The sequence below is a fragment of the Sebastes fasciatus genome, chromosome 7 (genome assembly GCF_043250625.1).
Source record: "Sebastes fasciatus isolate fSebFas1 chromosome 7, fSebFas1.pri, whole genome shotgun sequence".
In the NCBI taxonomy this organism is placed as follows: domain Eukaryota; kingdom Metazoa; phylum Chordata; class Actinopteri; order Perciformes; family Sebastidae; genus Sebastes; species Sebastes fasciatus.
In genome coordinates, this window is record NC_133801.1 from 3,963,311 (window position 1) to 3,975,464 (window position 12,154).

Below are 12,154 nucleotides of genomic sequence, written 5' to 3' on the forward strand. Positions count from 1 at the left end.
CTTGATTCACAGACATACCATGCTGACTGATGATGCTAACAATATAGAAGTTAACAAAACCAGAGACTGTAAGGAGACTGAGAATCTACAGGAGTGTAATATAGAAGAAAAGCTTTTGTACTAAGGCTAACAAAGATTATTTACATTTTACTTGAGAAAAAATGCTTATATTTCCCATCATGCAATGCTGTATTTCCATATCAAAAGCCAACCTAAAATCACCAGTTGTATCTATTTGACTCCAACAAATGAGGGACAGTCCAACAGCAAGTTGAAAAGAGACAAAGCTAAATCATACTGCAGTCAAAAGCTGTTTGATCCACATTTATAATTCGGAGGAAAGACTAAAAACACACACATGTGTTTTCTCACATTACAACCACTTCCTGTTTCTTTGTTAGGTGGGCAACTGGCGTTCCTGCTACTGCCACCTATTGCTCTGGAGTGTGAAGAATGCTGTTTATTTAACATATTTATCTATGTGCTTCTCTGTATGGAACCAACAGCAAGAAGAAATACTTTAACAGAAAATGATGTGCACACATATGCAGTGTATTTGCCTTTCTTTTGATATGTCAGCAGAGACCAGGCTGGGAAACATAGATAGATTAGCCAAAAGGCAAAAAAGCAACACCAGGGAAGTGTTGGAGGTGAGCAGAATATTGTCCACACAATCAATGTAATAGAGGTCTGGCAGTGAATGATGAGGTAAGGGATACTCAGTAAAACAGTAGGTAACACTTTATAATAACCATCATTTATAAATGGTAAATCCAATAATTAATTAAACTTAGTTGATAGTTATTTTACTGTTAACAAACAATTTAGTTATAGTAAATGATGTTTACTAATTATTAGTAATGCTATAATTTCTGTTTTTTATCATTAGTTTATGTAAGATTAAATAATTAGTTTATAAATTTTATATTGTATCATATCTGATAAGAGACGATAACAATTACATTCTGATTACATAATAAACTATTCATTAAGAGTTTATTGTTGCACACATTATAACATTTTATGTACTATATTATATATATATATTATATATATATATATATAATATATATATATATATATATATATATATAATATATATATATAATATATATATGTTAATGATTACCAAATGATTTGTAAACTTTTAAGAAATCGTCTGTAAAACATCTATAAAAATTACATAGATAGATGTTTCTCAAACCAGTGGATGAGAAAGAACTATTGGATATTGTTAATAAGTGTAAAAACAAAAAGTCTACGGATTTTAATGACATTGATATGACTTTAGTGAAAATGGTCATTGAGGGGGTTGCAAAACCGTTAACATACATCTGTAACTTCTCATTCCAAACCGGTTCATTTCCAAACAAAATTAAAATAGCTAAAGTCATACCTATGTACAAAACTGGGAACAAACACAACTTCACAAACTACAGACCTGTCTCTTTACTTCCACAATTTTCCAAAATACTGGAAAAACTCTTCAACAACAGATTGGACACATTCTTAGAAAAGCACAAGTTACTCACTGACAGTCAATACGGATTCAGGTCAAACAGATCAACATCACTGGCAATAATGGAATCAATTGAGAAAATCACTAACGCTATAGATCACAAAAAATATGCAGTAGGGGTATTTATTGATATCAAAAAAGCTTTTGACACAATCAATCTCGACATATTAATCAATAAACTGGAAAGCTATGGTATCAGGGGTATAGTATTAGATTGGGTTAAAAGCTATTTAAGTAGTAGACAACAGTTTGTGAAGTTGGGCAATTTATCTTCATCATGGACATTGCTTGTGGTGTCCCCCAGGGGTCAGTGTTGGGCCCTAAATTGTTTATACTGTATATCAAAGACATATGCAAAGAATCCAATGTATTGAAATTAGTATTGTTTGCTGATGACACAAATATGTTCTGTTCTGGGGAGAATTTAAAACAACTACTGGAGGACATCACTAAAGAAATGAGCAAATTAAAAACATGGTTTGATAGAAACAAATTATCATTAAACTTGAACAAAACTAAAGTAATGTTATTTGGTAAATGTAGAATTAATACACAAGTACAGATACAGATAGATGGGGTTGAAATTGAAAGTAATAGCAAGTATAAATTCACTCCTACTACACAATATATTTATTCGCTAATTTTTCAGCAAATTTGCGATCTGCAGATGATTTCTAATCATAACGGAGAGTTGTGGTGACTGATTTCACATTCATTAGAGAATGAATGACTGAATCTGAATTTAATAAACTAAATACTGGTATGTGTGAGGGTATATTAATAATATTATTATGCTTCTTGAATAGTAGCTCAGAGTTACATGGTAACAATCCTAACTTTTATTTAAGCTTGAACAGCATCGAAGCAGTCAGTATCTGTTCAAAGCTATTTGAATTTTCATTATACATGTTATCAGGGGAGAGCGCGAACGCAGTCCCCCACTACCACAAATTATGCAGTCGAGATTCCTACATTTGAGGAATTCGCAGAGGTCAGCTCAGCCGGAGTGCAATGGCTAAGCCTCGCCCTGGGTGAACCACCTTCTTGATCATGGTATCTCCCCTGCCAGGTAAGTATGAGTTGTACAGCTCAGAGACAGGGGACTCATTCACAGACATACCATGCTGACTGATGATGCTAACAATATAGAAATTAACAAAACCAGAGACTGTAAGGAGACTGAGAAACTACAGGTGTAATATAGAAGAAAAACATTTGTACTAAGGCCAACAAAGATTATTTACATTTTACTTGAGAAAAAATGCTTATATTTCCCATCATGCAATGCTGTATTTCCATATCAAAAGCCAACCTAAAATCACCAGTTGTATCTATTTGACTCCAACAAATGAGTAACAGTCCAACAGCAAGTTGAAAAGAGACAAAGCTAAATCATACTGCAGTCAAAGGCTGTTTTGATCCACATTTATAATTCAGAAGAAAGAATAAAAACACACACATGTGTTTTCTCACATTACAACCACTTCCTGTTTCTTTGTTTGGTGGGCAACTGGCATTCCTGCTACTGCCACCTATTGCTCTGGAGTGTGAAGAATGCTGTTTATTTAACATATTTATCTATGTCCTTCTCTGTATGGAACCAACAGCAAATACTTTAACTCTTTTTACTACTTTTTACACCAGAAATACTTTAACAGAAAATGATGTGCACACATATGCAGTGTATTTGCCTTTCTTTTGATATGTCAGCAGAAAGCAGGCTGGGAAACATAGATAGAGTAGCCAAAATGCAAAGAAGCAACACCAGGGAAGCTTGAGAGGAAACTCCAGCAACACAACATCAGGGATGTGTGGAGTGGCATAAGAACCCTCACTGGCCATGGAAAAAAGACTGACCGGGGGATGGAAGGAGACCTGGATGAGGCCAATGAGTTAAATCGGTTCTTTAACAGGTTTGATGACGTGGCTTCTGCCCACCATCCCCCAAGGTTATCCTATGACCCCCCTCCCACTGCTCCCTCACCTCAAAATCTTTCTCCAATGTCTCTGGCCATTCCTTCTTTTGTCCATTCACCTCCACACACCTCCCCTTCCACTTCTCACCTGGCTCCCTCGCGCCACCATTCACCTCCACATCCCTCCCCCCATCCTTCATCAGCCTCAACCCACCATCTCCCCTCAACGACTTCCCCGGCTCCTGTTCATTCACCTCAGCCCACTTGCCCCCCTCGCCCATCAGGGCTCTCTAACGGCTCTCCAGGGTCAATCAACATCACTGCTGAGGATGTGAGAAGAGAGTTCTGCGTCCAGTAAAGGCCGCAGGCCCTGATGGCCTCAGCCCCAGAGTACTCAAAGGCTGTGCTACTCAGATGTGTGTGGTTTTTCAACACATCTACAACCTAAGCCTGAGCCTGATGGCGGTTCCTGCTTTGTGGAAAACATCATGCCTTGTTCCTGTCCCCAAGAAAAAGCACCCAAATACCCTCAGTGACTACAGACCAGTGGCTCCGACTTCACGTCATTAAGTCACTGGAAAGGCTAGTCCTGAAGCACCTACACTCGCTGGACGAGCCATCACTAGACCCTCTGCAGTTTGCCTATCAGCCCCGCATCGGAGTGGATGACGCCATCATCTTTCTGCTGCAAAGGGCATATGCTCACCTGGAAGAGGCAGGGAGCAATGTGAGAGTCATGTTTAGTGACTTCTCCTGTGCTTTTAACAGCATACGACCTGCCCTGCTCAGGACTAAGCTACTGGACATGCAGGTGGATGCTCCACTAGTGGCCTGGATCACCAACTACCTCACAGGTCGGCCACAGTATGTGAAGCTGCAGAACATCGTGTCAGACACAATAGTGAGCAGCACGGGGGCACCTCAAGGAACGGTCCTGTGTCCCTTCCTGTTCACGCTCTTCACCTCAAACTTCAAATACTGTTCACAGTCCTGCCACCTGCAGAAGTTTTCGGACGACTCTGCTATTGTGGGCTGTATCAGCAGTGGACAGGAGCATGAGTAGAGGAGAGTGGTAGACAGTTTTATGGAACGGTGTGACCTAAATCAACTGCAGCTCAACATCACAAAGACCAAGGAGCTGGTGGTGGACTTTAGGAAACAAAGGTCCCATCCTAAACCAGTCAGCATCAGGGGGACAGAATTGGACATTGTTGAGGACTACAAGTACCTGGGCGTCCACTTATACAATAAAATGGACTGGTCTAAGAACACACAGACTCTGTACAAGGGTCAGAGCCGCCCGTTTTTTCTCAGTAGACTCAGATCCTTCAACGTCTGCAGAACCATGCTGCAGATGTTTTATAACTCAGTGGTGGCCAGCGTCATCTTCTACGCTGTAGTGTGCTGGGGCAGCAGGGTGAAGGCAGCCGACGCTAACAGACTCAACAAGCTCATCAGGAACAGCAGGTTCTGTCCTGGGAGTTGAATTGGAGTCTTTGGTGGAGGTGTCAGAGAAGAAGATACTGAGGAAACTTCTCAGTATTAGGGACAACGCTTCTCATCCAAAGCTTGATCAAAGCTACTTGAATTTTCATTATACATGTTATCAGGGGAGAGCGCGAACGCAGTCCCCCACTACCACAAATTATGCAGTCGAGATTCCTACATTTGAGGAATTCGCAGAGGTCAGCTCAGCCGGAGTGCAATGGCTAAGCCTCGCCCTGGGTGAACCACCTTCTTGATCATGGTATCTCCCCTGCCAGGTAAGTATGAGTTGTACAGCTCAGAGACAGGGGCCTCATTCACAGACATACCATGCTGACTGATGATGCTAACAATATAGAAATTAACTAAACCAGAGACTGTAAAGAGTCTGAGAAACTACAGGAATGTAATATAGAAGAAAAGCTATTGTACAAATGCTGACAAAGATTATTTACATTTTACTTGAGAAAAAAATGCTTATATTTCCCATCATGCAATGCTGTATTTCCATATCAAAAGCCAACCTAAAATCACCAGTTGTATCTATTGGACTCCAACAAATGAGTAACAGTCCAACAGCAAGTTGAAAAGAGACAAAGCTAAATCATACTGCAGTCAAAAGCCGTTTAATCCACATTTGTAATTCAGAGGAAAGAATAAAAACACACACATGTGTTTTCTCACATTACAACCACTTCCTGTTTCTTTGTTTGGTGGGCAACTGGCGTTCCTGCTACTGCCACCTATTGCTCTGGAGTGTGAAGACTGCTGTTTATTTAACATATTTATCTATGTGCTTCTCTGTATGGAACCAACAGCAAGAAGAAATACTTTAACAGAAAATGATGTGCACACATATGCAGTGTATTTGCCTTTCTTTTGATATGTCAGCAGAGAGCAAGCTGGGAAACATAGATAGATTAGCCAAAAGGCAAAGAAGCAACAAAGTGTTGGAGGTGAGGAGGATATTGTCCACAGTCAATGTAATAGAGGTCTGGCAGTGAATGATGAGTTTAGGTACAGCATACTCAGTAAAACAGTAGGTAATACTTTATAATAGCCATCATTTATAAATGGTAAATTTAATAGTTAATTAAACTTAGTTGATAGTTATTTTCTTTTTTAACAAACAATTTAATTATAACTATTGATGTTTACTAATTATTAGTAATGCTATAATTTCTGTTATTTTATCATAAGTTTATGTAAGATTAAATAACTAGTTTATAATTATATATTGTATCATATCTGATAAGAGACGATAACAATTACATTCTGATTACATTAATAAACTATTTAACAGTTTATTGTTGCACACATAACGTTTTATATACTATAGTATTTGTTAATGATAAGCCAAATGATTTGTAAACTTTTAAGAAATCATTTGCAAAACATCTATAAACATTACATCGATAGATGGAACGGAAACCAATTATTAACCATTGACAAAGTATTAACTCTTTATCTAAATAATGTTTACAGACATTTTACAAAGTATTTTTTAACCATTTAACAAATATTATAATCATCAGTTGTAACTTTATAATATCCATCCAAATAATGTTTATATACCTTTAAAAACCAATTATTAATCATTAATAAAGTTACAAATATCTATCTCTGTAATGTTTAACAAACAATTTCTTAAAGGTTTACAAATAACATCTTAATCATTAACTCATACTTACATATATTGTATATTACATGTTATAATGTGTGCAACAATAAACTGCTAGAATAACATAAATTATACGATAACTAATAATTAGTAAACATAATTGATTACCATTTCATTGTTAACAATAAAATAACTATTAACTAAGTTTAATTAACTAACAATTTACCATTTATAAAAGATGGTTATAATTAAGTGACACCAAACAGGGTAGAATAAATTCACTCCTACTACACAATGCATTTATTCGCTGATTTTTCAGCAAATTTGCAATCTGCAGATGTTTTCAAAACATTGCAGAGAGTCGTGGTGACTGATTTCACATTCATTAGAGAATGAATGACTGAATCTGAATTAAATTAAATAAATACTAGTATGTGTGAGGGTACATTAATAATATTATGCTTCTTGAATAGTAGCTCAGAGATACATGGTAACAATCCTAACTTCTATTTAAGCTTGAACAGCATCATAGCAGTCCATATCTGTTCAAAGCTATTTGAATTTTCATTATACATGTTATCAGGGGAGAGCGCGAACGCAGTCCCCCACTACCAGAAATTATGCAGTCGAGATTCCTACATTTGAGGAATTCGCAGAGGTCAGCTCAGCCGGAGTGCAATGGCTAAGCCTCGCCCTGGGTGAACCACCTTCTTGATCATGGTATCTCCCCTGCCAGGTAAGTATGAGTTGTACAGCTCAGAGACAGGGGACTCATTCACAGACATACCATGCTGACTGATGATGCTAACAATATAGAAATTAACAAAACCAGAGACTGTAAGGAGCCTGAGAATCTACAGGAATGTAATATAGAAGAAAAGCTTTTGTACTAAGATAAAAAAAAGATTATTTACATTTTACTTGAGAAAGAAATGCTTATATTTCCCATCATGCAATGCTGTATTTCCATATCAAAAGCCAACCTAAAATCACCAGTTGTATCTATTTGACTCCAACAAATGAGTAACAGTCCAACAGCAGGTTCAAAAGAAGCAAAGCTAAATCATACTGCAGTCAAAAGCTGTTTGATCCACATTTATAATTCAGAAAAAATAAAAACACACATATGTGTTTTCTCACATTACAACCACTTCTTGTTTCTTTGTTTGGTGGGCAACTGGCGTTCCTGCTACTGCCACCTATTGCTCTGGAGTGTGAAGACTGCTGTTTATTTAACATATTTATCTATGTGCTTCTCTGTATGGAACCAACAGCAAATACTTTAACTCTTTTTACTACTTTTTACTCCAGAAATACTTTAACAGAAAATGATGTGCACACATATGCAGTGTATTTGCCTTTCTTTTGATATGTCAGCAGAAAGCAGGCTGAGAAACAGTTAGAGTAGCCAAAATGCAAAGAAGCAACACCAGGGAAGCTTGAGAGGAAACCTCAGCAAAACAACATCAGGGATGTGTGGAGTGGCATAAGAACCATCACTGGCCATGGAAAAAAGACTGACCGGGTGATGGAAGGAGACCTGGATGAGGCCAACGAATTAAATCGGTTCTTTAACAGGTTGGATGACGTGGCTTCTGCCCACCATCCCCCCAGTTTATCCTATGACCCCCCTCCCTATGCTCCCTCATCTCATAATCTTTCTCCAATGTCTCTGGCCATTCCTTCTTTTGTCCATTCACCTCCACACCCCTCCCCCCTCCCTTCATCCCCCTCACCCCACCATCTCCCCTAAACGACGTCCCCGGCTCCCGTCCATTCACCTCAGCCCATTTGTCTCCCTCCCCCATCACTGCTGAGGATGTGAGAAGAGAGTTCTACATCCAGGAAAGGCCGCAGGCCCTGATGGCCTCAGCCCCAGAGTACTCAAAGGCTGTGCTACTCAGCTGTGTGTGGTTTTTCAACACATCTACAACCTAAGCCTGAGCCTGATGGCGGTTCCTGCTTTGTGGAAAACATCATGCCTTGTTCCTGTCCCCAAGAAAAAGCACCCAAATACCCTCAGTGACTACAGACCAGTGGCTCCGACTTCACGTCATTAAGTCACTGGAAAGGCTAGTCCTGAAGCACCTACACTCGCTGGACGAGCCATCACTAGACCCTCTGCAGTTTGCCTATCAGCCCCGCATCGGAGTGGATGACGCCATCATCTTTCTGCTGCAAAGGGCATATGCTCACCTGGAAGAGGCAGGGAGCAATGTGAGAGTCATGTTTAGTGACTTCTCCAGTGCTTTTAACAGCATACGACCTGCCCTGATCAGGACGAAGCTACTGGACATGCAGGTGGATGTTCCACTAGTGGCCTGGATCACCAACTACCTCTCAGGTTGGCCACAGTATGTGAAGCTGCAGAACATCGTGTTGGACACAATAGTGAGCAGCACGGGGGCTCCTCAGGGAACGGTCCTGTGTCCCTTCCTGTTCACGCTCTTCACCTCAGACTTCAAATACTGTTCACAGTCCTGCCACCTGCAGAAGTTTTCGATCGACTTTGCCATTGTGGGCTGTATCAGCAGGGGACAGGAGGATGAGTAGAGGAGAGTGGTAGACAGTTTTATGGAACGGTGTGACCTAAATCAACTGCAGCTCAACATCACAAAGACCAAGGAGCTGGTGGTGGACTTTAGGAAACAAAGGTCCCATCCTAAACCAGTCAGCATCAGGGGGACAGAATTGGACATTGTTGAGGACTACAAGTACCTGGGCGTCCACTTAGACAATAAAATGGACTGGTCTAAGAACACACAGACTCTGTACAAGGGTCAGAGCCGCCCGTTTTTTCTCAAGAGATTCAGATCCTTCAACGTCTGCAGAACCATGCTGCAGATGTTTTATGACACGTTGGTGGCCAGCGTCATCTTCTACGCTGTAGTGTGCTGGGGCAGCAGGGTGAAGGCAGCTGACGCTAAAAGACTCAGCAAGCTCATCAGGAACAGCAGGTTCTGTCCTGGGAGTTGAATGGGAGTCTTTCGTAGAGGTGTCAGAGAAGAAGATACTGAGGAAACTTCTCAGTATTAGGGACACAATTCTCATCCAAAGCTTGATCAAAGCTATTTGAATTTTCATTATACATGTTATCAGGGGAGAGCGCGAACGCAGTCCCCCACTACCACAAATTATGCAGTCGAGATTCCTACATTTGAGGAATTCGCAGAGGTCAGCTCAGCCGGAGTGCAATGGCTAAGCCTCGCCCTGGGTGAACCACCTTCTTGATCATGGTATCTCCCCTGCCAGGTAAGTATGAGTTGTACAGCTCAGAGACAGGGGAGTAATTCACAGACATACCATGCTGACTGATGATGCTAACAATATAGAAATTAACAAAACCAGAGACTGTAAGGAGACTGAGAAACTACAGGAGTGTAATATAGAAGAAAAGCTTTTGTACTAAGGCTGACAAAGATTATTTACATTTTACTTGAGAAAAAATGATTATATTTCCCATCATGCAATGCTGTATTTCCATATCAAAAGCCAACCTAAAATCACCAGTTGTATCTATTTGACTCCAACAAATGAATAACAGTCCAACAGCAAGTTGAAAAAAGACAAAGCTAAATCATACTGCAGTCAAAAGCTATTTGATCCACATTTATAATTCATAGGAAAGACTAAAAACACACACATGTGTTTTCTCACATTACAACCACTTCCTATTTCTTTGTTTGGTGGGTAACGGGCGTTCCTGCTACTGCCACCTATTGCTTTGGAGTGTGAAGACTACTGTTTATTGAACATATGTGTCTACTGTATGTGCTTCTCTGTATGTGACCAAGGGCAAGAAGAAATAATTTAACAGACAATGATGTGCACACATATGCAGTGTATTTGCCTTTCTTTTGATATGTCAGCAGAAAGCATGCTGGGAAACAACATGTATGTGTTTTCTCACATTACAACTACTTCCTGTTCCTTTGTTTGCTGCTGGTATGCAACTGACACACTGCCACTGGTCTGGAATGTGAACAACACAGTTCAATGGCATCACAAACTGCAGCCTCCAAAATGATCGTGCATCTGAATCAACACCTCCCTACAGCAGTTTCAACAAAAAAACTCAACATGATGACTAGGGCTGTCACAATAACCGCAATATTGCAATACCGAGCTATTGACAAGTCAAACGCATGAGATGACAATAGGGCTGCACCTAACGATTATTTTTTTATCGATAAATCTAATGATTATTTTTGCGATTAGTCGATTAATCTAACGACTAATTCATTGATTATTCTAAAAAAATATATATAATTCAATTAATTTACCCAAAATAAATATCAAAAACTTGTTTCAATATTATCTCAATACTTTATTCAAACATCTTCTCTTATAAACATATACATAAAACAAGAATAAAATATGCACAGCAGGGCATTATTTCACAACAAAAAATAGCCCAGTCTTTACTGGTAATCTTTTTTCAGTCCAACATAAAATTTCTCCAAAATAAAATTAAAGCAAGAGCTTGTTAAATTCAAGTAAAAGGAATAGTGCAATGTTCTTTTTGTGGAAAAAGTCCTCCACACCGCTTTGTCTCATCCTGAAAAAGAGACACAGATAGCCCATTAGAACAATAATAATAGTGGCACATTTTAAAATCGGTCTAATTTCCACATTACTGTTGTGTTATGACAATAGGCTAATAATAATAATAATACTACTAATAATAATAATCCTCATCAGTATTTTTACTTAAGTACTTAATTTGTGGTTTAGACATGGATTTATTTCATCACTGTAATAATGTCCAGTTAACATAATCACTAGCAAATGTACTTTTGCATCAGTGTGGAGTAAGAGAAATAATTGAAACTATTTACAGACTAGTCAGACTGTAGAACAATATGTAACATTACTTTATGCCATTTTCTTACTCATACATTGACGTTAAAATAAACAGAAAATATAAAACGGCCGACGTTAGATGACGCAAGGTGTAACGTTACGTTATGTTACGCTACCATAACAGTAGTCAATAAAATACTTTCAACATGGTGGCGATGAAGAAACATTTTAAAAACAAACTTTAAATGACTACTGCTAAAAGAAACACGCCCGCGTTTTGACAATCTTAATAGATCTTGCCTGGGTGGGGAAAAAGTAAACAGGACTTGCAAGACTTTGTCTTGCTGCTGTCTTCTTCACTCAGCGCTCCAGGATGCCTTCTTTTCAGGTGCTCGTGCATTGCACTTGTACTGCCAAACATAAAATTTCTCCAAAATAAAGTTAAAGCAAGAACTTGTTAAATTCAAGGAAAAGAAATACAGTGCAATGTAAATTTAGTAATCCAAGTCCTCCACACCGCTTTGTCTCATCCTGAAAAAGAGACAGATACACCATTAGAATAATGATAAAAGTGCTACATTTTAAAATCGGTCTAATTTCCACATCACTGTTGTGTTATGACATTAGGCTAATAATAATAATAATCCGTATTTTTACTTAAGTACTTAACTTAAAACTTAAAATGGTTTAGACATGGATTTATTTCATCACTGTAATAATATGCAGTTAAGATAATCACTAGCATATGTACTTTTGCATCAGTGTGGAGCAAGAGAAATAATTGAAACTATTTACAGACTAACAACAGTC

General features: G+C 38.7%; 4 non-coding genes across 4 annotated transcripts; all 4 read right to left on the reverse strand.

Moving 5' to 3' along the window:
• Positions 1–2,432: 2,432 nt before the first annotated feature.
• Positions 2,433–2,596, reverse strand: LOC141771787 (U1 spliceosomal RNA). The gene has a single exon (XR_012594782.1). It is a non-coding gene; the product is annotated as a U1 spliceosomal RNA (small nuclear RNA).
• Positions 2,597–5,042: 2,446 nt separating this feature from the next.
• Positions 5,043–5,206, reverse strand: LOC141771799 (U1 spliceosomal RNA). Its single transcript, XR_012594793.1, has one exon. It is a non-coding gene; the product is annotated as a U1 spliceosomal RNA (small nuclear RNA).
• Positions 5,207–7,121: 1,915 nt separating this feature from the next.
• On the reverse strand, positions 7,122–7,285 carry LOC141771801 (U1 spliceosomal RNA). Its single transcript, XR_012594795.1, has one exon. It is a non-coding gene; the product is annotated as a U1 spliceosomal RNA (small nuclear RNA).
• A 2,352-nt stretch (positions 7,286–9,637) lies between these two features.
• Positions 9,638–9,801, reverse strand: LOC141771800 (U1 spliceosomal RNA). The gene has a single exon (XR_012594794.1). It is a non-coding gene; the product is annotated as a U1 spliceosomal RNA (small nuclear RNA).
• Positions 9,802–12,154: the final 2,353 nt, after the last annotated feature.